The sequence below is a fragment of the Mesoplodon mirus genome (assembly GCF_964341445.2).
Source record: "Mesoplodon mirus genome assembly, chromosome: 8".
In the NCBI taxonomy this organism is placed as follows: Eukaryota; Metazoa; Chordata; class Mammalia; order Artiodactyla; family Ziphiidae; genus Mesoplodon; species Mesoplodon mirus.
This window is the reverse complement of record NC_138984.1, coordinates 67,739,292-67,765,516: the sequence shown is the minus strand read 5'-3', so window position 1 is coordinate 67,765,516 and position 26,225 is coordinate 67,739,292. Positions and strand designations below refer to the sequence as shown.

Genomic DNA, 26,225 nt, shown 5'->3' with positions numbered 1-26,225 from the left:
GGACCAATGTGGGACTCTTTCTGTTAAGGGCTCTGGTGTCAAGGTACTGTTCCATGCAGTTCACTCCATCTTTCTGCTCAAGTTCAGGCTTTATTGAGGAATACCTAAGTAGATGACTAAAAATGTAGTTTTTTTTCATAGTGGATAAGGGGAGAGAATAAAAATAAAGATGAGTTTAATGCAGTAGCCCTTAAACTTTATTTTTGGCCTTCCCTTGAATTAGAGTGTTCAGAGCCAGCTTCTGGGTTAAATCTAGGCTGCATTTCCGTAGTCATTAAACTAAAGTGGCTGTTGACCTGTTTGTTCATCCACCCGTGTGTTGCTACGGGGTTTATCACTACAGGTTAGCACCCAGTGATTGATGGGCTGGACTTTGGACTTCATTTGACCTAGTCACAAGAGTAGTGGTGATGGAAATTTACCTAGTAAAAAGATAACGTCTTGGACTGAGACTCAGCAAATGTATCAAAATGTTCTTCCATCTTATGGCATTTTAAACTTTCTGTTTTATTCCTATAAATATATCAGGTCATAATGGGTAGCCTAGGGTAGAAATGCTGACTCCAAGTGGAATACAGACATATCTGGGCCTGCTAGGTGAATGGTGAGACAGGTCTATTTGCATGAGGGTTGAGGAGTCTTCTGGAAGAGAAGGAGTCAAGAGTGATGGCCTTGACCCAGTAAGAAAGATTCTGAGTAGAGAGGATACCCCTTGATTTTGAAACAAATGCTGCCTGGTTGGCACCGAGGGCTCCATTTCCTCATTGGCAATGCCTGGTGGAGCAATGCAGCCGCAGCCCTAGGCAGGAGCATGATGTCACATGGCAGTGTGGCATTCTCTCTAGGAACTCCCAGAAATGCTGAGGAAGAAAGGAGACTTTAAGAGTTTGAAATGTTTAGTCAGTGAGTGGGGCAAGAGCTGGTGAAGTCTGAAATATCCATGTGACCTTGACCTGCAGGTTCGTGAGACTAGGGAGACTCCAGACTCCCAACCTCCAGGGTGGCCTCCAGTGGTCCCTGCCTCCTAGTGTTTATGCCTGTATGTAGTCTCCTCCCACATTAAATACAGCTGACCTGTGAAACCAACAGGACATTTTGGAAATGATGGTGTGTGACTGCCCAAGGGAGGCCATAAAGGACATTGCAGCCTCCACCTTTCCTTTTCTCAGATCACTTGCTCTGGGGAGAGGAGCCTCTGTATTGTAAGGATGCTCAAGCAGCTCTACGAGAGTCCCCTCTGTCAAGGAAATGAGGCTTCCTGCTATCAGCCATGTGAGTGAGCCATCATGGAAGCAAATCTTGCCCCCTAGTCAAGCTTTCAGATGACTGTAGCCCCAGCTGACATCCTGACTTCAGCCTCATGAGTGACCCTGGGTCAGAACTACCCAGCTAAGCCACTCCCAAATTCTTTTTTTTTTTTTTTAACTACTAAGTTCCAGGTGCTCAGCTTGAGCAAGACAAAACTCCCCACCCGTCCTCCAACCCCTTTTAGGAGGAATTTATTTGCTCCAAGCGACTCCCCAAATTCTTGATCCACAGAAACTGTGAGATAATAAAGGTTTGTTATTTTAAGCTACTAAGTTTGGGAGTAATTTGTTATGTAGCAATAGTTCCCCCCCATATATGCATTCTTACAGATGTGTAAATCCTATTCTCCAGTACATTCTCAAGTATTAATTTTTTGAGGGAAGAAGCTATATCTGATCCATCTGTTTTTTTTTTCCTCCACAGTTCTAAACGTAGTGCCTAACATATTCTTCTCAATATACAAAGTTTTAAAAGAAAAAGAACCAGTTGCCTTGGACAAATATCAACTTTCCCAATTCCTTTAAAATAGTATCTAAACTAAATTAAAATGTTTCATCCTGGTAATTATTGCTGTCAGGAGACTCTTGTCTGTGATATATAAGCATCTGTAGGAGTAGAACAGAGCTGGGTCAGATAGGTGAGGTGAAGAGGAAAAACAGGACAGTGACTTCCCTTTATTGATGTCTCTCACTTATTTCTACTGCTCTTGTAGCTTTAGTTACTGCCCCCTAGTCATGCATTCAAGGTGACTGTGGTGGTGTGGTTGTGGGGAATACACAGCAAACTAAGACAGATAACTGGCTGGCTGGCTGGCTAGATAGGTAGGTAGATACATAGATATCCAGAGAGAGAGGGGAAAATCTTTTGCTCATTGCTGTATCTAAGTTTTCTTTATCAGTACCACACTGGTGAGGAGACATTCTGAGCTTTCCCTTTAAAAATCTTGTTAATATTTATCTCTCTCTCTCTCAGTTGATATATTCGTCTGCCAGTCACGTACTCATAACCTTGACAGCAACTTTCTGAAACTGACATTTAATATAATGTTCTTAACAATTCTTGGGGAATAATGAAAGATAGAATGAAAATTATTTTTTGTTAAGTAGTCACTTTTGTTTCTCAAAACAATCTGCATTATTATTATTTTATTAAAAAGGAACCTGAGATCTGGAGTGGTTCTGAGCTTTTTCCAAATGCACGCAGTGAATTAAAGGATGAAGTGTATTTAGAACCCAGACCTCCTAAGCCAGATATCCTACAGAGAGGATGTTCTGAAGCTTCTTTTCCTCTTACTTTTCTAATATGCAACGTCAGTTATGTGTGAGCAGGAAGAAAAATTCAGTGCTAGGCTTCCTACACATATCTTTTTCCTAGTACGTCAATTATGTACTAGACTACATAGTATAGTAACATTGATTAGGTTTATTTTAAAGAAGAAAAGTGCTGTGCTAGGCTTATTAAATAGTGGAGATCTTTTAGAAATGTTTTTATATTGGATGAATGAGGTAAAAGAAGTGAGTGCTTCTAATTTTCCCTCAAAATATGGTCTGATATATGGTAAGTGTCACTAATGGACCCCAGTTCATCATCATCACCATCACCATCATCATCATCATTAACATAATGATGATAATGATAGAATAATAACAATAATGATAATAGATACAACAGAAAGAATCCCAGTCTGGGCCTAATCAATGTTTACCCATGTATTCAGGTGTGTCGGGAATGTCTGGTAGAGGAGGTGACTATTTACATGAGAGATCATGAGTCTCCAGGGAAGAATACACCCTGGAGGAAGACAAATGGGGTGAACAAAACTGGTTCATAGATGATGGTCCAAGAGTGAAAAGGAAGGTGACCTTGGATGCCACCTGGTACATTATTCTCAAGCTGAGGTAGCTGCAATGTGGGAAGTAACTAATCCAAGAGGCCTATGTGCCTTCACTCTGAGGGCCAGTGGATGTTCCAGGGAGTAGTGGGCTCTGGTGCTGGCAGCTCCTGCAGGAATAGGAAGCAGCATTCTCTTCAGAGTGCTGGGAGAGCAGGCACTGGCGGCCACTGCACAGGCTTGGTGGGGATTAGCTGTGGCACAGGCGCCTTTAGCTGGTGTCCGCAGCAGCAATGGTGCCATCAGGGACATCAGCAGGGTAGCTGATACCAAGGTAATGATATCAAGCAAGCTGATGCTGTGGAGAAGTAAGACCCCCCCGTCTGGGGACTCCCAGACTATTTGTAAGGAATTTGAGGGGACGTAGCAACTCTAAAATTGGAGAGGGGTTGTAAAATTAGAGAAATTCTGGTTTTCTCATTCTCAGTGTGACAGTATTTTTAATCAAGTCAGTGTGGACCTATCATAGGAAGTCATTATTAGAGAAATCATCGTCGCAGTCCAATCTATCCCTGTGTAGTCTCCATCCAGGAATGTCAAGTTTGCTCCTGAAAGTATCTCAAAAGATCTCAATAATTAAAGTAATCACAGTACAAGGTATGCAAGTAGAAACAACAATCTGACACCTTATTTCCTGTCAACTCAATAAGTATGTTTTAAACCTGGTGATATTACAAGTTGTAATTGCGTAGGACGACCTATTTTTTGCACCTTGGCTTGGTGATGTCTCTGACTCTCTTCCAAGCTCTTGCTTTCCAGGTGAGGACCTTCTGATATAACAACAACAACAACAACAATAATGACCTCCCAACCTCGAGGTCTAAACCACCCCCCTCCCTGGATCAGTGACAGTAAATACACTGTAAGATTCCAGGTAAAAGCAACCACATTCAGCTTCTGTTTAGCCACAGAGCGAGGATATAGACTTGTGTGGTAGAGCAGGAGGCACCTTCCTGTTCCAGGTGATGTTCCTCCGGTGACCTCCAGCTGAATCTGTCAAGAAGCCTCCCCAAATCCAGTTTGCTGATCTCTGGGGTCACAAGTAGCCTTGGATTAACAAGATGTATCTGTCTATGGACTGTCCACTCCAGTGGTGGTGACAGCATGGTCCTGCGTGTGGTGACATGAGGTTTCTGGGACTTCCCGAGGAGTGGTGGCCGCTGCAGTGGAATAAGTAAGAACAACCAAACTATTCTGGCTCAAAATTGCAACCCTGCCACATATGAGCTACCTGACCTTGGGCAAGTGGGCAAATCACTTACCTACTCTTTGCTTCAGTTTTCTCATCTTTAAAATCAAATATCTATATTGTCAACCTCACAAGATTGTTGTAGAGATTGAGGGAATTAATAAGATAAAGCTCTTAGAATGTCGTTTGTTTCATTGTAAGCATCTAATAAATGTTAGTTTTATTACTATTTTAATCATTATTCATCGGCCATTTTAACCTGAGCTGATATTGATGAAAACTGTATCTCAGAAAGGTAAATGTCATTGTAGCTGTTAGAATTTCAACAGCAGGAATTTGTGAATATTCTCACTGGGACCTTCAATTAATGGGTTAAGCCTAACAATTTCCAGTTTCTATGTCTCCTCTTTTCTTGTGAAATTTCACAAAGAGAAATAGTAAAATGGCCTAACTTGGATCAAATGTCCACCCTTAGCTTAAATAGCTTTGGGCAGGATCATTGAACAGAGACATGAAAACTGGGCCCATCCCTGGGGGGCCAGTCTCAGGAGTCATGGTAAGCTGGTGGCTACCCCATTCGTATCTGTTAAATTAGGCCCAGCAACAATCACAGAGAAGCTGTTTCTGTGAGTGTCTGTGCTGTGTGTGCACACGTGTGTGAATTGTTAAACAATATAGACAGGCATCTGTAACTGACATAATGTGTCATTTAACAAAACTGCTGGTTGGACCAAAACTAGCACAGGCTTTCCAAAGAGCAATTTCTTTCTTTCTGTTTTCTTTTTTTTTTGCGGTACACAGGCCTCTCACTACTGCGGCCTCTTCCGTTGCGGAGCACAGGCTCCGGACGCGCAGGCCCAGCGGCCATGGCCCACGGGCCCAGCCGCTCCGCAGCACGCGGGATCCTCCCGGACCGGGACACGAACCCGCGTCCCCTGCATCGGCAGGCGGACTCCCAACCACTGCGCCACCAGGGAAGCCCCTGTTTTCTTTTTTTTTAAGTGATTCAATTTATTTACCTACTTGTCAAAGAGCAATTTCTTAATTCCTAACAATAACCTTATAATTTTTCTGGATTTTGACCCAATCATTTTAATTGTAGGAATTTATTCTTAAGAAAATAGAGGTTATTGTAAAAGATTATTGTAAAGACACTGGTATGAAGATATTCATCAGAACATTTATAATATATACATGGAAAGAGCATAACTATTCAACTAGTATATGGTAATGGTTGAATAGATGTTGGTACATCTACGGATGTTTATTCTCAACAGTCAATGTAAATGTTGTAGAAGAACATTTAATAATAAAAATTTTGTTCACAATATATTATTAAGTAAAAGAGCATGTTACAAAGTGGTATGTGGTATTATTCCATTTTTGTAAGAAAGAATAAAAGACATGCACATAGAAATAAAATTTTAAGACATGTAACAAAGTGTTAATAGTGACCATCTTGGAGTAGTGAGAGTACAAGTAATTTTTATGTTTTTTTTTCTTATCAGAAGTTTCAATTTTTTCTCAATAACTATGTTTTTCCTTTTGTAATAAGAAAAAAAATGCACAGAGTAATTTAATGTGAATCTGTGAGCCACCAGATTTGGCTAAAAGCTGTCTAGCAACCTACACCAAGACAGGAACATTACTAGGTCCCTGTTTCATAAAAGAAAAACAAATCCAATTGCCTGGGGGGAAACACAGTTCCTTCCAGCACTAAGACCTATGAAAAATTTATCCTGTGGGTCCTCTTAAAGAGGTTATGGGTGGTATAAGAGATAATGTGTTTATTTCACATCATCCTGAGAGCAAATATAGTGCTGAGATTTACAGGGTTCTTTTTCATATTGTTCCTCAATATATGCTGATGAGAGATAGTTAATGCACATCCAGAAAAAACAAATTTAACTAGGAACCAATATGACGTTATCCTATTACATAATTTGTTTATCGGACTTAATCTGGTAAAGATTTTTGAATAGCTAAAGGAATAGATGGATTGCATATTCTTCAATCTTCTACTGAGGAACAAAGAATTCAAGGTTATTAGCCTTGGCAAGTAGCAGGGGTTTGCAATTTGATCTCGTCTGTTACCTTGTATAGCTTATCCTCTGTCTGTTAGCTGAGCAAAATCTCTGACACGAGGGAAAACCGTCACCTCTTTATGAAAGTTAGGAGCCAGACAAGGAGACATGCCTAACTGGAGGCTCTGGGCAAAGTATGGTCAAGATAATCCACAGACTGTAAATTTTGAACCACTTTAGCTCATAGACAAACAGGAAGACAAATTGGGCTCAAATATTTTCTCATAGGACAGTGACACAATACATATGGCCCAGATGGTTTTGTAAGCAGGGACAACCAAATACTCACCTCATCTATTAAGACTAAACAGAACCAAATGATAACAGTTACGTTAAGAATCCATAGAACATTGACATGAGCAATATAGCTTCTTGATGTATGGTTCAAGACAAAATGATTGTAAATCTGGTTTAAAAGAAACGTGTGCTTAGGTAACTGAGTTGAATTACTTAATTTTGGATGAATTAGATAACAGAGGACATTTACCTAAAAGAATTAGCTTTTTCAGAATGGTTTATTGGTTCTTCTTTTTGATATTAATTAGTTAGTTGCTATGGCAGCCGTTAAAACAATCCCCAGTTCTTCACCATAACACTGTGTTAACCACACTGAAGAGGACACATCCTCTCTGAGACCTGCTGGTAATCATGCAGGGAGTATTTGCTATAACCATTAAGGAAATATCATGTGGTATATTTCCCATATCTCCTTTTCTGCCATTCAAAAACATATTTATATTATACTGGGAGTTCTGTGCTATTTTCTGACCAAAGAGATAAACTCCCAAAGTAGTAGGCTCTACACTGTTTCTCATCTCGCAGTCAGCTTTATACAAAGACAGAAGTAAAGTGCCTGCTGATTCTGCTCATGGTCAAAGGAATGTAAGGAGGAGAATATGGCACCTTCCTTTGATAGTGGGTTTTCTTGCATATATTCTCTATATGTCTGTCCTCACTGCTTATCAATTAAGTGCCATGATTATGCCTGTTGCAAGAATAAAAATGCTTGCACTGTTGATTGATTGAGCGTGTGAACCATGAACTACTGCAACGCTTGGAAACTCAGCGAATTTCTTCATGATAATTATGGTTACAATGCTTAAGTGTTACCAGGTGTATTAAAAATCCAGATGTTGAAATAGATGGCTAGTGGGAAGCTGCTGCACAGTACAGGGAGATCAGCTCAGTGCTTTGTGACCCCCTAGAGGGGTGGGATAGGGAGGGTGGGAGGGAGGCCCAAGAGGGAGGGGATATGGGGATATATGTATACCTATATACATAGGTATATGTATATAGGTATACATACACATATGTATTCACAAAGTGAATACATCTGGATTCACTTTGTTGTACAGCAGAAACTAACACACCATTGTAAAGCAATTATACTCCAATAAAAATATAAAAAAAATCCAGATGTTGGACAAGGCAGTCTGGCACAGGGCAGTCAGAGGCCCCTTGATCATATGGCGAGTTGCATATTTTCTGTCAGTTTCACTTAAAATTTTATTCATGGAAAGGGTGAGAGAGCTGGTAGGTATGCATTTGAATTGGAATTTGGCAAATTATACTTGTTTAAAATATATGGGTATAAGCCTCCTATTATACACTTCTTGCGACTGGCCTGGATTACTGCAGCACGCTACTAATTGATCTCTCTGTTCTCTGCCCTGCTCTCTTGTAACCTAGTCTCTGCACTAAAGCCAGAAGAATCATTTGAAAATGCAAATTATGATTATCTTTCAGTGGTTTGCGATGGTCCTCAGGCTAATATCTGGACTCTCTCATGTGTAAAAGGCCTGTTGTGACCTGGCTTCTGCTTATATCTCAGCCTCATCTCTGGGTTTACTACCCCACCCATCTTCATGTTCCCCACAAAGATGCTTTGAAACTATAGTGCTGTCTCTCCCCTGGTGTTCTCATGACCTATTCCTCTACCCGTAGCAATCACCACCACCCAGCCAGTTCTCCTGGCTAAATGCTTGCATATTAGTCTTCATCAGGGTTCCCTGTACTTGAAGTCTGAGTTAGGAACCTTTCCTGTGTCTCCTACACAAGCCCAAGAGCCCTCTGCCTTCAGTGGAACTATGGTCATTGCATTTTCAGTGGTTCTTATTTTTTTTTTTTTTTCATCATGGCTAGAAGTTTCTTGAGGACATGTACCAAGTCAATTTAGATTATAGTGATATTTCCAATACCTACTTCAGTGCCTGGCATATATTTGTAGCTAATTCAATGATTTATTGGATGACTATTTGGCAGAAAGCTGTCAAAAGCACAAAGACAAGACTGTTCCTGGCCATAGTGATATGATAGGAGACACATTATTAGAAAGGACTTCCAGGCAAAGGGAATTTTCAGATTGGGCTTTGGACAGCTTCAATTATTTTAAATGGGGAGGAAATGCATTTGAGGACATAGGAAATGAAAGTAAGGTGGAGACCTAGGGAAAACAGCAGTGTTTGGAGAGAAATGGCATATAGTTCAGTCTGACTGGAATTTAGGGTGGGGGAAGGGATTATTGGAGAATGTGCTAGAAAAGCAGATCTGGCCAGATTGTCGAGGCCAAGAATGCTGGCTCACAAAGAACACTGACTGCAAGCTGAGCGGGTGACACTTATTTTAAAAGATTAACAGAGGAAGATAAAAGGATGTGGTCCTTTTTCATTGTATTGTGTCCTTCACCATCACTTTTAGGGACATGTGTGTGTATAAGTGCCATTCTTATTTTAATAGGAAGATTTTAATAATGTTTATTGTGGAACTGATGGAAAACATGAAGTTCTGTGTATCTCCTGGAGTCATGTCTTATGTATCGCTGATCCTTGGTGCCTTTTAAATACCATCCAAAATACTGCTCAGAATGAAGTGAGATATAAACAAATAAAATGTTTCAGATTATGTAGTTACTGAATAATATAGATGAACATAACTGGAAAGCTTGTTCATAGTTAATCCTTGTCAGTGGAGTTGTGGCCATGGAGCTTGGCTATCCTACTCTACCACAGCCAGCTTCTTACTAGAGATCTGCTATGGGTTTGTAGCTCTTCATCTGAAGACAAATACAGGGTGGGGAGTCTGGATAACGTCCAGAGAAAAGCAATAAAAATGATTAATAGCTTGGAAAATAAGACCTCAGAGGGATGCTTAAAGAAGTTGAGAATCTTAATCAATAGCAAAAGAATGGCTTAAATGTCTTGAATCACAGGGTAGGTGCTTTTTTCTTCATTTTCACAGTGAATACATGGAGAAGTGGGCTTAACTTGTAGCAAGCAAATTCATATTAGACCAAACAGGGAAAAATACTCACAAATATTAACATTGGTTTAACACTTACAAATGCAGACTGAATTATTCATTTAGAATAGAGTAGTGATTACCAGGAGTTGAGGGGTGGGGGAAGTGGGAAGATATTGGTCAAAGGGTGCAAACTTCCAGTTATGAGATGAATAAATTCTGGAGATCTAATGTACAGCCTTAGATTACAGTTAATAATACTGTATCACGCACTTGAGAGTTGCTAAGAGAATAGATCTTAATTGTTCTCACCACAGAAAAGAAATGGTAATTCTGTGACAGGATGGAGGTCTGGTGGTAATTATTTTACAATATAATTATTTTTCAAATGAACATCTTAAACTTACACAAAGTTATATGTCAATTATATCTCAGTAAAGCTGGGGAGAAAACAAGAATAGAGTAGGTGCCTGTCTGGGACGTTTTAGACAAAGTAGTGAAGAACTGCATTTCCATTGATTCTTCTATCTGGGTTCGTTGTTGTTACTGTTGTTTAATAACATAAATTTCTGAAAGATTTATGTGTCACGATTGGGTTCTCTGGAAGCAGATACTGAGGCAGTTAGAAGTGTAAAATATTTATTGGGGAGCGAACCTGTGAACGGGAATGAGAAGCAGGATTGGGCAGAGAGTGCCGTGAGTCTGTGTGACAACCTGGCAAAGCCTCTGCCAGCCAAGCAGGAGCTCAGAGCACAGCTTGCCCATTAGAGGGATGCTGCGTTAGGTGGAAATAGCAGACCTTTGTATCCCTGCTTTGTTCAGTCATTGGCTGGAGGCTGCTGCAAGAAGAGCATGCCCTTGGCTACCATTGTGTCATTGGCTGGGGGTTACCCCACAAGTGGTGTGACCTCAGCTGGAAGACTGAGGCAGCCCCTGATGGACTAACAGCTGGAGGCCAAGAGTGACCCACATTCCTCACAGCTGGGCAGCGAGTCCTTTCTGGAAGGGGAATCTGAGTGTTGTATCTCCATGTCTACCACATGGTGAACAACACACTTCTCTGATTGCAATTAAATAAGTATATAAAAGCCAGCTTTCCACGTTCAGATGCAATTTACAAATTATTATTGAAATGTTCACTTTTTTTGGACACAGAGTTACATGAAGTAGGCAAATGCACCTAAGTATGATTTCTCAGGTTTACCTTTGAAAGACCACAGCCTAAGAATAACAGTAGGCATTCAAAATCAGACATTTTACCCACATTGTTTATAACCTCCCAACAACCTTGCAAGATAGGGACTATGATTCAGTTTTTCAGTTGAAGAAGCTGTAGGTCACATTGTTTAGGAGATCTTTTTTCTGGACCCTGTGACTATTAAGTGGCAGAGCTGATATGTTAGATATTTGTATTATTCTGAAGGCACTTTGCATTCTACCAAAGTGACTGATGTGAAAAATTACAAAAAGGAGTATGACTGCCTAGCTTGTATTTTATCAAAATAATTCTTATGTATTTTGGTCCAGATTCTGGAGATGTTTGATATAATCTTTATTGTATTAAAATAAAATATTATGGCTTTGGCATACACTTAACCGGATGGAATTAACTTTTGACTGGATTCTTTGTAATACTTGGGTAATTGTTTCCTGTATATGTATATTTTAACTTACCACATTTGTTTGAGAGAGTTATGACTCCTTTCCATAGGACCTTGGGGTTTAGAGATTCCCTTTTTATTTATAGCTTTATATATTATTTACCTAATCTTCTTTAAAAATAAGATAATGTCACAGTCAAAATATAAAGTTCAACCAGACTATGACATCAACTGTAAGGAATTTCTGAGTATAAAATCAATCCTCCTATCTCTATCTTTTTTTGGTATTTTATACGCAACAACATGTGGTAAGCATCTCAGTAATATTTTCCTGATTTTTTAACTGATGAAGTTGACTTCTCTCTTCTATTTAGAAGTCATTAGAATCAGCTGTGTGATCAAACATCTACTTCTAAGGTTAGAAAAGTGATATTACAACTTGTTTTATTGATGGGTAAATTCAGCACCAGGACACTTGATCAACTCACACTTAATTCATTCACATTTCATAAGAATTAGCCTCAGATCAGGCTAAAATTTGTTTTATTGAATAAAGTAGTTGTGTGAACAAGCTGGGGGAATAGACTAATTATTCAAAACAAGTGTTTTTGAAGAACTTTAACATGTTATGTTGCTTTGCTAATGATGCAACTAAACAGCTGCCATCTTTATATTGAGATGGAGAGACCATCTATGAAATAATAGAAAATATATACATTGGTCTCTGACCCTGATTCTTGGCACAGAGCTCATAAATCCTTTGGAATTTCTGGGGTGATAGGAGTGTCTTTTGTTCTTATGTGATTCTTGGTGGGCTTCTGGATGGGGGCTGGTTATCAGAAAGACCAAGTCATGATCAGAAGCTTGGAATTTTCAGCCCCACTCCGCATTCTCCAGAGAGGGGAGAGGGGCTGGAAATGGAGTTAGTAATTGATCATGCCTCTGTGAGGAAGCCTCCAGAAAATCCCAATAGTATGGGGTTTGGAAAGCTTGGTTATCACATCCACATACTAGGAGGGTGACATACCCCAACTCCACAGGGACAGAAGCTCCTGTGCTCAGAACCCTACCAGACCTTGCCTTATGTATCTCTTCATCTGGCTATTCATATGTATCCTTTGTTATATTCTTTTATAAACTGTTATATTCTTTAGTAACTGTTTCCCTGAGTTTTGTGAGCTATTCTAGCAGATAATGGAATCCAATGGGGAGGAGGTAATGGGAACCTCTGATTTGTAGCCATCAGGCAAAAGCTGTGAGTAACCTGGGGACCTCCTACTTGCGATTGGCATTTGAAGTGGGGAACTGTCTCATGGGGCTAAGCCTTTAACCTGTGAAATCTGATGCTATCTCCAGGTAGACAGTATCAGAATTGAGTTAAATTGTGGGACACCCAGCTGGTATCACAGAATTGCTTGGTGTAGGAAAAACTCCCACACTTCTGGCGTCAGAAGTGTTGGGAGTGTGGTGGTCATGTGAGAGTAAAGGAAAAACACAGGAGGAAGAGGGAGTTTTTTGCAATTCATTATCACCTATCTATCTAGCTTAATTCCACCTTAGGAAGTTCTGATTTCTATAACACTATTTGTCTAGGAAACAGTTTCTTAAAGGCACTATAGTATGTATATGTATGTGAATGTATAGGCAGTCTAATATACTCTTATTATATTGATGTTCATTCCTGGAGCCAGTGAGAATGAAAAGAGGAAGCCTGTACTACACTCTGTTGATGCATTAACTATAGTTAACATACTCTGTTATCTCTTTATTGGGTCAAATAGTGGTACCAATAAGATAAGTTCCCCTGTTACCTGAAAATGTGATCTTATTTGGAAACAGGGTCTGTGTAGATGTGATTAAATAAAGGATCTTGAGATGAGATCATCCTGGTTTTAGGGTGGGCCCTAAATCCCATGACTGGTGCCTTATAAGAGAAAGGAGAGGGAGTCTTGAGACACAGAGGGGAAGCTCAAGTGAAGACAGAGGCAGAGATTGAAGTGGGGTGTCTCCGAGGCAAGGATTGCCAGCAGCCACCAAGAAGGTCAGAGGCTGCGAGAGAATAAATTTCTGTTGTTTTAAGCTACCAAGTTTGTGGTAATTTGTTGCAGTAGCTCCAGAAACCTGGCATATCCTCTCACTGGAACCCTCTATTCTGAGTTGAGAATATTAGGTCAGAGAGACCATCAGATGTGAGGGCTAACACTTGCTTGTGAGGTCATCTCTCCACAGGGTGATCAGAGAAGGTCCTTACCACTTCCCAGCTATATTTATTTCTATAGCACTTTTCAGCACATGACATACTTCATACTATATTTTTCTTTTTTGTTGTTTAAAGATTATTTATTTATTTATGTGTTTATTTTTGGCTGCGTTGGGTCTTAGTTGCGGCACACGGGATCTTCCTTGAGGCATGCAGGAATTTTCGTTGCGGCACGTGGGCTTCTCTCTAGTTGTGGCATGCAGGGTTTTTTTCTTTTCTCTAGTTGTGGTGCTCAGACTCCAGGTCACACGGGCTCTGTAGCTGTGTTGCGCGGGTTCCAGAGCACGTGGGCTCTGTGGTTTGCCACGCGTATAGTTGATTTACACATTTTTCTAATTTTTAATGTTTATTGATGTCTCTCGCCCACCAGATGATAAGCTCCACAAGAGCAGGGATTTTTCGCTTGTTTTATTCCTTGTTACACAGACCAGTAATGAAATTATTAATTCAGGATTATCAGTTGTCAATTACCAATTTAGTCAATGGTGTATGATGAAAGGAACACTTGTATAACCCCAGAGTAACACTACACAGATTACTTTCAGGTTGTAAAGGAGAAAATATTACTATTAAACAGAGAAATCAAATTATCACACCCTCATCCAGTGGTTAATATTAGTATCATTAATGGTGGGTCAACCAGGTAGTATGTGTTTTCTTAGGTGATGCAAAATGAAGTTGGTAACATTATTGATGATACTGTCTAGCCACACGTGCTTAACTTAAATCCACAGAACCTTTCAATGTAGCTCTCAGCTATGAAGTAAAGAACACGCTAAATTTCACCATGGAAAAGAAATCAGACAAATTCAGAAGGTGGTATATCCTGTAAGATCCTGTAAGTTCAGGGTCATTAAAATAAAGGGTCTGTTCCAGATAAAAGGAGACATAAGGAATAAAACAACTAAGTGCAGTGTATGGGCTTGGATTGGCTATGATTTGTACAAATCAGTCTTAAATGGAGTATTTGGATCCATGAGTAGAATCTAAATTCCTTTTTTTTGCCTTTATTTATTTTATTTATTTATTTTTTTATACAGCAGGTTCTTATTAGCTATCTGTTTTATATATATTAGTGTATACATGTCAATCCCAATCTCCCAGTTCATCTCACCACCACCGTCCACCACTTTCCCCCCTTGGTGTCCATACGTTTGTTCTCTACATCTGTGTCTCTGTTTCTGCCCTGCAAACCAGTTCATCTGTATCATTGTTCTAGATTCCACATATATGCGTTAATATACGATATTTGTTTTTCTCTTTCTGACTTACTTCACTCTGTATGACAGTCTCTATGTCCATCCACGTCTCCACAAATGACCCAATTTCATTCCTTTTTATGGCTGAGTAATATTCCATTGTATATATGTACCACAACTTCTTTATCCATTCGTCTGTCGATGGGCATTTAGGTTGCTTCCATGACCTGGCTATTGTAAATAGTGCTGCAATGAATATTGGGGTGCATGTGTCTTTTTGAATTATGGTTTCCTCTGGGTATATGCCCAGTAGTGGGATTGCTGGATCATATGGTAATTCTATTTTTACTTTTTTAAGGAATCTCCATACTGTTCTCCAAAGTGGCTGTATCAATTTACATTCCCACCAACAGTGCAAGAGGGATCTCTTTTTCTCCATACCCCTCTAGCATTTGCTGTTTGCAGATTTTCTGATGATGCCCATAGAATCTGAGTTCTAATATTAGGTGAAATGAACATTTTTTGAAATAAATATAGTGAATGTGAACTGGAAAAAGTAAAAGAATATTGAGTATGATCTCATTTTGATAAAAAATACAGTGTTTCACTGTTCAGTAAAACAAACAGTTAAAAACAGTATGTACAGTATAATATTAAAGAGAAATATACACATGCAGATTTTTTTAAAGATTAGGCGGGGCTTCCCTGGTGGCACAGTGGTTGAGAATCTGCCTGCTTATGCAGGGGACACGGGTTCGAGCCCTGGTCTGGGAGGATCCCACATGCCATGGAGCAACTAGGCCCGTGAGCCACAACTACTGAGCCTGCGTGTCTAGAGCCTGTGCTCCGCAACAAGAGAGGCCGCGATAGTGAGAGGCCCGCCCACCGCGATGAAGAGTGGCCCCCGCTTGCCACAACTAGAGAAAGCCCTCGCACAGAAATGAAGACCCAACACAGCAAAAATAAATAAATTAATAAACTCCTACCCCCAACATCTTCTAAAAAAAAAAAAAAAAAAAAGATTAGGCACTTAGCTCATAGATTCCTTTGAATTATTGTTTCTGGATGAGAGGAAGGAAAATTGCCCTTGGGGTACAAGTGAAAGAGGAGAGTGGGTACACAGAGACCAACCTGCTTCACATTTCAAGGCATAAACCTGCCACAGACATAAGGATAAACTGTTTGTTGCAATCAGTTTGAATAGCTGTAGGTACAGAATAAGTTTTATAATTGCATGCCTTTAAATTCTCAAAATTTCTGGATTTGTTTAATTCAAATTGACCTTCTCCTAGTTGATTTAAATTAGTGAATTTTATTAAATCATATCATACCTAGCCCCATTTGTTCACTACGTGTTTCAAAAAAATCTGGAAATTTCTCTTTTAAGCTTTTTTTTTTTTAATTTAAATGATTCTACCCTTAAAAGACAGAATCTCAATGATTTGATCTAGGGTTTTATACTCTCCACATACTTTTTCTTCTTTTCCTTCCTGCCTCCCCCTGCCCTCATGTTTCCTTTCTTCCTTCCTTTCATCCATCCCTTTTTCCCTCCTGCCTTCCTCCTCTTTTCTCTGTTTCTTTCTTTCCATCATCTACCAACACCATATTCATTTCAGATTTTTTTAGAAGAAAAAATTCAAGGGCCTTTCCTTATGAAGTGCCCTGATTTCACTCTTATCTGCCCTTCTTCAGAGAGAAGCACTATTTTTTTATATGCATGATTTAATACTGCTGTATAAACACAAACAATGTTTCATTGTTCAGTAAAGCATAAATTTCTGTAAGTTGTTTTGATAATGTTATATTTTTGCATGTATTTGAACTTTCTATATATTATACTATACAAATGCTTTGCAGCTATTTCTTTTGTCAATGTTATATTTTTGAGATTTATCCATGTTGCCATAAATAGGTATATTTAGTTTGTTCATTTTAGCTGCTGCGTAGTGTTACATTTTATGAATCTATCAAAATATGTCCTTTTAAAATTTAAATATATTGGAGTTTCTATTGTTTTGTTTTCATGAACAGTGCTGCAGGTAACATTTTAAAATTTCTTCTTGTGTGCATGTTAGAGTTTCTCTAAGATATATACATGTGAGCAGAATTACTAAGTGTTAGGCAGTGTGCATCTTCACCTTTCCTAGACATGCCAAATCGTGCTCCAAAGTGGTTGTTCCAGTTCCGTCAGCAGTAAATGAGAATTCCTATTGTATCACATCTGGCCAAAAGTAGGTATTTTCAGACTTTAAACATTTGCCAATTTGATAATTGTGAAATGATACCTCATTGTTTTAATTTTATTTCCCTTTATTCCTAGTAAGGTTAAAAATCTTTTCACATATTAAGTGACCAATGGATTTGCTGTTTTGTGAACTGCCCATTTTTCTGTTGGGTTATTGATTTCTGTGCAATCTTTACATGTTCTGGATGCTAATTCTTTGTTAGTTACATTTGTTACAAATATTTTCTCCCAGTTTGTGGTTTGTATTTTCACTATTTGTGTTGTATCTTGTTGTTAAAAAAAGCCTTATTTTTAATACACTGAATTTATTAATCTTTCATTGTGTCATTTGTGCTTTTCTGTGTTTTATTTAAGGATATACTTCAGCATTATTTAGTCTCCTTTATTTTCTTCTGAAGTGTTTAAAGGTTTGCTGTTCACATTTAAGTTTTTAATTTCCCTGAAATATTTTTAATGTTTATATAGTATAAAGTAGGGAATCATATGAATATCTTATTTTCCAATCGCCACTTGTCTATTAGCCCTTCCTTTTTCCATTGTAATTACACCTCTGTCATGTATCAAATATGCACACATGCAGTTGTGCTCCAGTTTCACTGATCTATTTGTCTGTCATGCTCTCATTACTCTGACTTATGAATGGGAGCAATTTTCTGTTTTATGCTGTCTAATTAGTTATTTACGAGTATATAGACAGTTACCAGTTTTTTTATGATGAGTTGTATTTGCCAATCTTTCTGAACTCTTTCACTAATAGTTTTCTTACTGACTTGAATCAATGAGGCCTAGATCCTACTCTCAACTTCATTACTAACTAGTTCTCTGACCTTGGGAAAATTACTAGTGTCACTAAACTTCAGTGTTCTCTTTGCAAAGAGGCAGGTCTTAATACCTAATTCACAAGGTTGGGTTGTTGTAAAGGTTAAATAAGAAAGTGAATATAGGTAGTGTAAGAGACCCCCAAAATGCTAGTTCATTTTAAAAGTTTTATTGTCTGACAGAATGTCTGGCAATTAGTAGATGTGAAATAAAGGCTAATTAAGTCAAATTTTATACACACATACACACACATACATACTCCGAAGACCCTTCTTGCCATTCAAAGCTTCAGGTTTCACTAGGGAATTTCTTTTGTTATGAAGTCACAAGCTTCATTTGTTTTCTCTTCTTGAATAAGAACATACTACCCCTTTTATTAAAGAAATCTAAAACGTTAGGCTGGGGGAAACTCTTCCGGGGGAGATAACTGTCTGGAGAACACCAGGTTATCTCTTGGTTTCAGGTAAGATACACGTGCTTTATGTGATTCACTATAGATATTAAAGCTGTCAGAGAAAAAATGGCCATTACAATTATGTAACTTTAAAGTATTTTCCAAAAGAGCCATATCTGTCATCAGTTATGAAAGCTGACCAAATGCGCATGATGACAGACAGACAGCTGGTTCTCATTCATATTAAGTTCCTCTCAAGCAAAAGGAATGTTAAGGCAATCTGGCCTCATATTATGTTGATTCCAAAGTAATTACATTTGTTATTTCCAGGCAGTGCAGTAAATCAAGCTGAGGCAAGTAGGTGGATATTTCACAGAAGTAATTTCGGAGACCATTAAATATGATCACGTGTTGTGTTGAAGCCTCTTCTGCCTCAAGACAAATAATGTCCAGTCCAGGTGTGGGGGAGGGGAGAGAGTGGGAAGCAAATTTATTTCCTTTGAAAGATAGGAAAACCATGTTTTTCTATGTGTAGAGGGAGAATTTACTAGAAACAAAGGAGTCTAGTTAAGGCACGCAGGGGTCAAAGGAATGGATGAACTGCCCCTGTGCAAGAGATTTGCTATCTCTCTGTTCTCAGTCCAAAGGCTTCCAAGTCCAGCTGCTTCCCAGGCAGTCATATACCTCCCCCAAACACACCTGCTATCCCAGCACTTTACTCTGCTGTGGGATAAACTGGCCATTAATTAACGTCTACAGTGCAAGGGTTTATGACCCTTCTGATTTCATTATAGTTAGAAACTCTGTAGAGCTTACTCCCATTCACATAAAGGCCAAATGCTTTTAGAACCTTTAATAAACCGATTGCCTAAAGGCTAAGTTCAGGAAGGAATCTAATATAGACACTAAATGATCATTTTGTTGTCTAAAAGTCTCTGTTCAAAATGGACATAATTCTTCTTTTAGCCTGTGATCTGACCTCCCATTAATATTAATACCAGCTTCCTAAAGTATAATCAAAATGCGAGAATAAAGAAAAGCAAAACTGAATTTGACTTTAAAGGGCATCCTTGCCTTAAACAGAGATTTGCCTAAGAATAAAATTAAGACTCGTTGACACTAACATTTTTTCCTGTAGACATCAGAGATCTAACTGTCAGTTGTTCAGAGCATTTTAAAGAATTGGGGAGTAAAAAAACCTGTAATGCTTTAGAGGAAAACTGCCTGGAGGCCTTAGGAAAAGGTGACCTCTGGAAGACCTTCCCAGCTCTGCACCATTCCTGGAGAGAGCACACAAGCTGGATCCATGTGTACGGCAGCAGGGGAAGGCATGGCTCTTGATCCATTAGGGGTAGGCTGGTTTCAGTTGCCATGAAATAATATAATCTAGTGGTGAAGATTTTTCACTTCACATCTCTTCAGAGTAATCAGGCCCTTCTCGTACCTGTAACATCTTGGTTTAACTTGGCCAGTGTTTGTTAGTCATTTAGCTTATAGCCTACAGGAGTTCACCCAGGGAACCTGAAATCAGAAATGACATAAACACATGAGGATGCATAGAGAGTAGGGAGAGGGAATGAGAATTATCAGTCAAATGGAAATCATATATATATGATATATATATATGTGTATATATATGATATATATGTGTATATATATGATATATATATGTATATATGATATATATGTGTATATATATGATATATATATATATATATATAATTTTTTTTTTTTTTGCTTAGTTTCGTTTCTTCTCTCCAGATTCATTTTCTACCTCTACCGGTTATATTTCAAAAAAGGGCCAGAGACAGCTTATTAAGCGAAGTGGGGGCTTCCCTGGTGGCGCAGTGGTTAAGAATCCGCCTGCCAGTGCAGGGGACACAGGTTCGAGCCCTGGTCCGGGAAGATCCCACATGCCACGGAGCAACTAAGCCCGTGCGCCACAGCTGCTGAGCCTGCGCTCTAGAGCCCGTGAGCCACAACTAGAGAAAGCCCGTGCGCAGCAACAGGCCCAACGCAGCCAAAAATAAATAAATAAATAAAATTAAAAAAATAATAATAAATAAAAAATAAAAAAATACGGGAAGTGGACTTTGTTTTCCTTATTTTCGGGAATGTTTGAAATTCCAGAACATTCACTAAATAAAATTAGTTTTTTGGAACAAGTATGATTGATTAGGTAAATGGAGAAGAAAATAAATATATAAATATCTATATACAATGCATACATTGTATTATATATGTACATAAGACAATGTATGCCTTGCCTTTAGCAGATCCGGATAGTGTGGAAAGTTCCAAGAAAAGCAGAACACAGGCATGAAAATGGTGGGTGATGTCATTACATTTTTCTTACTTTACTCATTTTTTTGCTCTACTTCATATGAGGATGTCATAAACATCTTAATCTACACTGAGGGTACTAACATCCTGCACTGTGGAGCCCAACAGTCCCAGCCATGCCTGGACTGGATTTCTCATGCTTGTTTCCCCAGCCTGGGGAACATCACACTCACTCTCTGTGGCAGGAGCCTCAGCTGCTTGGGAATATGGATTCTCTTGCTAGTTTCCCCATTAATCACCTGTGTGACATTGGAGACCTCACTTCACCTCTTAGCCCCTGGTCTTCATTTACTTGGCAAAAATAATTTGCAGCACATTTTAGTGAATTAACTACTTAATGAGTGTGAGTTTGATCTTGGAGCCTTAAGACCGCCCCCCCTACCCCGCCCCATTCAACAATTCTTTGTTACCATTTTTCACTCAGAAAATATAACAGATTTTTAGTGTCTTGGCTAACAAGATGGTACGGCAACTGGCAAACTTAACTTTTTCTAGATAGGCCAAGAAAGGTGCACTTGAATATTAGTAGGAAATCCTGAAATTATTTGTTCCAGCCTTGGGGTTTTGAACTTAGGTAGTAATAACAAGAACTATTGGTTATTACACATGCGACAGTTTTGTACACTGTTTCAAAATGATTTAAACAGTGCACCCCTTCCTCTAGCATGATGTAACCTTCCTCCAAAGCACATGGCTTAGGGAGCACAGCACAAATTCGATTTCAGACCCACACACCCGCTTACCAGGCAACACTTTTTAGGGCACCACTGTACCCTAAGGCAGTTTGCCTAAAGGCAAACACTGGTAAAACAATATGTGGTGGCCCTAGAGGTATCATGTGTATGACAATCCCAAGACATACATAAACCTTACAGCATCTGGGAGGTGATCATATCACATACACTCATTAAATGATAACCCCTTTTCCCCTTCCCCTCAGCCCATGGTCACCTCTATTCTACTTTCTGTCTTTATGAATTTTCCTCTTCTAGCTACCTCATGTAAATGGAAGCATATGATATTTATCCTTTTGTGTTTGGCTTATTTCATTTAGCATAGTGTTTTCATACCTCATCCACGTTGTAGCATGTATCAGAATTTCATTTCTTCTTAGGGCTGAATAATATAACATTGCATGGGTATACCACTTTTGTGTATTTATTTATCCATTTGGGTTGTTTCTACCTTTCGACTATTTTGAATAATGTTGCTATGAACACTGGCATTTAAGTATCTGTTTCCCTGTTTTCAATTCTTTTGGGTATATACCTAGAAGTAGAATTGCTGGATCATATTTTAATTTATGTTTCACTTTTTGAGGAACCATCAAACTATTCCGCAGTGACTGAACCATTTTATTTAACCACCAACAATGCATGAATGTTCTAATATCTCCACATCCTCACTAATACATTACTATTTTTAAAAAAATAATGGAGCAGGAGCTGAGCGGCGCACGCCTGCGCTGCGCATGCTCAGTGCCGCCGCTCCGTCAGGCTCGAGGCTCCGCCGCGGCGAGCTCCCCGCCGCCCCTCATGGCGGCCCCCGAGGCTCTCGGGGGCTCCGTCCTGAAAGATGTTGTGGCGTATGTAGAAGTGTGGTCAGCCAGTGGAACAGAAAATTATTCAAAGACATTTACAAAGCAACTTGCGGACATGGGGGCAAAGGTTTCAAAAACTTTCAACAAACAAGTAACTCACGTCGTGTTCAAAGACGGGTACCAGAGCACCTGGGCCAAAGCGCAGAAGAGAGGCGTGAAGCTCGTCTCAGTGCTCTGGGTTGAAAAATGCGGGACAGCCGGAGTGCACATTGATGAATCGCTGTTCCCTGCAGCTAATCCCAATGAGCACCTACCAAGCCTAATGAAAAAAAACGCAAGTGCATGCAGCCCAAAGATTTTATTCCTAAAACACCAGAAAATGATAAAAGACTGCAAAAGGAGTTTGAGAAAATGGCTAAAGTGCTGCAACAGCAGAAAACCACTCTGGATAATGATGTTCCTGTTCTCTTGTTTGAATCTAATGGCTCCTTGGTGTACAGTCCCACAGTTAAAATCTGCAGTGGCCACCACAGTGCAATGGAGAAGAGACTGCAGGAGATGAAGGAGAAACGGGAGAATCTTTCCCCCACCTGTAAGTGACACTTCATACGATGGAAGTTACGAAGTAGGTAAATAAATTGTGGAAAGGGTTTTTTTTTTTTTTCCTTTACATACATATTTTAGTTAATTTAGATTATAATCATTTTTTTTTACCTCTATCAGCATAGACTTTGTTGATATTTTCTTCCAGAAAATCTTATGCTTTATTAAGATTTTTAAAGAGTATATTGGGTATGTAGTATTCTCCAGGTTTAAAATCCTGTTGTTCCTTTGTAATTTTTCATACATTTGGGATTTTTCTTTTTTTAAAAAATTAATTGGGCCCCTCTTTTGAAGGAGTTTGCTTTAGATTAAGTATCTAATGCTTCAGTTTATGTTTTCCTTTATTTCTTTTATCTTGAAAGTTTTTAAGTAATATACAGGCACATTTTCATAAAACGTTGACCAGTAGTACATCGTTTGTAGTAAACATCCGTCTTGATTCCCACCTCATTCTCCTCTACCCCTGGGTAACCCGTGTTTTATGTTGATATGTTTCTCTAGATCTTTTTCAGTGGGTCACATGTCTGTGTATACATGAAAAAGATAAGGCTTCTGTATTTTTCTCTGTGGTGGTGTAGCTTTTCTTTACCTAAATTGGATCATGGCATACCTCTTATTTTCAGCTTTCTTTTTTTTTACTGAAAAGTACATTGGTGTGGACCTACATCTTTTTTTATTTTTTAAAGATGTTGCATAGTAGTCTAGAGTTTTGATATTGAATCATCTGTCTGTTGGTGGATATTTTTCCATTTTTTCTTTCTTTTTTTTTTTTTTTAATTTTTGGCCTCGCCATACAGCTTGCAGGATCTTAGTTCCCCAATGAGGGAGGGGATTGAACCTCAGGCCCCAGGAGTCCTAGCTACTGGACTGCCAGGGAATTCCCCCAATTTTTCTTTATTAGAAACAGGGCTGCAGTTTTTATTCTTTTTAAACTACACGGTATGGTGGTTCTTGTTTTTTATGTAACCGTTTTCCTCTCTGGACATAAGGCTTTTCCCCCCACTGTTTACTGTTATAACCCACACGCCAGTGGACATGCTTCTGTATGAAACTTTACGTTCCTGTGTATTTCATGTATCACAATAATAATTCATAAAGGCAGAATTTAAAAATTTTGGTAGATATTGTCAGATTGCCCTTCAAAAAGTTTGTGCCATTTTACCCTTTGCCAGCTGTTTATAAGAACTGCAGTTTCACACCCTTGGGAAACTAGATTGAGTAAGATACATGAACTCTGTTGTTTGTCATAATGCAGTGACTTCTGAGAAACAGAAATATTACGTTTAAGGTAGACAAGTCTGTTCTATTTGTCTTTTCCTTCTGGCCTCTAGGATTCCTGTGATGCTTAGAACTCCTCCACCACAAGGTTTCAAAATTGTTGTATTTTCTGCTATTACTTGTATGGTTTATTTTTAAGGTTAGTTGTTTCATCTGTCCTGAATTTATATCTGTATATTTATGCGATGGGCATGTGTATCAGTTAAGGTTGGTTGTGGCCGCCGATAACGGATAAATGCAAAAACCAATGGCTGCACTTAGAGTTGTGTTTCTCCGTCCTGCCAAAGAAAGAGGCAGGCAGGGTTCGGGGAGGCTGTTCTGTGGTTGAAGAGCGGGCTCCCGACCTCCTGCCTGGCTTCCCTGGAGCCAGCTCCCTGTGAGCAGCCTCACCAGCTCCTGCCGCTGCCGCTGCCGAGCTCTGCTGTCCAGAATGCAGTCCTGTGGCGCTTCCTGCTTGCAAGCTAAGTGCGGCCATGTGTGGCCCAGGAGCTACAAAGGCAAAACACCACTCTGGATGAGTCAAGAAATACAATACAGTTCTTTGTGTTTGTACATCTAATTTAATCTGCCAGTTTAATTTAAAATGGGCAATGGCATTCAGGATGGCATAGCTAAGGGGACTGCAGTAGTTTTAGCCTAGGAAGTAGGAAACAAAATACAAGTCACCTACAGGGCACTGCAAGCAAGACTGAAGTGTAGTCTTAACTAGGGTGTGTGTCTGCACTCATAAAATCAGGGTCTGTTGCTAGAGGCAGGTGGGAATGGCCATTGAGCTAGGTAACTAGCAGTGTTCCAGGGGACTGTCCAGATTGTTTTGACAAATCATTATATATGTGTGTAAACTAATTTGCCTTGAACTTTATTCCACTACTTTGCAGTGTTAATTCTGCTACGTAACTGCCTCCCTCAGTTAACTTTAAATTCAGCAGTCAAAAATGTTATCTGTGTGCTTACCTTACTTATCTTGGTTTATTCTCATTTTCTAATCGTTCGCCCAAGTTTTCTCAGAAGTGTATCCTTTTTTTTTTTTTTTTTTTTTTGCGGTATGTGGGCCTCTCACTGCTGTGGCCTCTCCCGTTGCGGAGCACAGGCTCCGGACGCGCAGGCTCAGCGGCCGTGGCTCACGGGCCCAGCCGCTCCGCGGCATGTGGGATCCTCCCAGACCAGGGCACGAACCCGTGTCCCCTGCATCGGCAGGAGGGCTCTCAACCACTGCGCCACCAGGGAAGACCAAGCGTTTTAAAATATTGATGAATCCCAGTTTATCTATTTTTTTCTTTTGTTGCTTATATAGCTGATTTTAATGTATGATTTAATGGTGATATTCACCTACCACATGTCCATTTGACAGTTGGTATAGAAGCTATCTTGTAGGAAGGGTAGGAGTTCCACATCATGGAGAGTTGGGACTGGTGTCCTCATGTGATTGATTACTACCACTGTACTGCAATGCCTTGTAATTCGTGTCCTCTTAAGTGGATTTTGGATCATATTTTTATGTTATGTATGTATTTTCACTTATATATTTACTAAATTAACCTTTACAATTATGGAACAAATGGCTGATAAAATATCTTGCACAGAAAACTCAAATGCAAGATTAAACTAATAATGCAAGATAGAACTAATAATGCAAGATGAAGGCAATAGTAAGAGCATGGCAGAGTTGACACTTCTTCTACTAGGAGCTTTTTGTCAGTCACATTAAGAAGATCTGACAAAAAGTTAGTAAAAATTCACAAGTATCAATGTAACTATTTTAAAATATGGATTTACCTGTACTATGGTTAACAACATATCATACTCTTAAGTATATATTATTAGGATATTAGTTAGGATATTAGTCAATGATAGTTTGGAAGTATGAAAACTTGCAAGACATTCATAAATATTTACTTTATGTTTGTCACATCATTTTAAATGCTTTTAAACATTATTGAATCCAGAACATATTTTTAGAGTAGGTTGATATCACATACGTACACAAATTTATATTTATATAACCAACACTTACTGGGGATGAATCCTCCAGTTTTTTTTAAATTGATAGGGGTATTTCAAAAAGTTCGGAGACCACTGAGTTCTATAAAAAGGAGTAAACTTACAGACACATTTATCTATCAGCCTCGTTGGCTAGGAAACTGGCACACTTTTATGCCTAGAGTTTCTTTTCACTTTAAAACTGTAACACTAACTTGACTCCAATCTGTTTGACAAAAGTTCCTTGATGGGTC

At 39.1% G+C, this 26,225-nt stretch overlaps 1 long non-coding RNA gene and 1 pseudogene across 2 annotated transcripts in view; both read left to right on the top strand.

Moving 5' to 3' along the window:
• LOC309809651 overlaps positions 1 to 26,225 on the top strand; it is a 392,993-nt gene that overhangs the window by 129,478 nt on the left and 237,290 nt on the right. The window lies entirely within an intron of this gene.
• LOC309809504 (microcephalin-like) lies at positions 21,924 to 22,850 on the top strand (annotated as a pseudogene). The gene has a single exon. The product of its transcript is annotated as a microcephalin-like (transcript).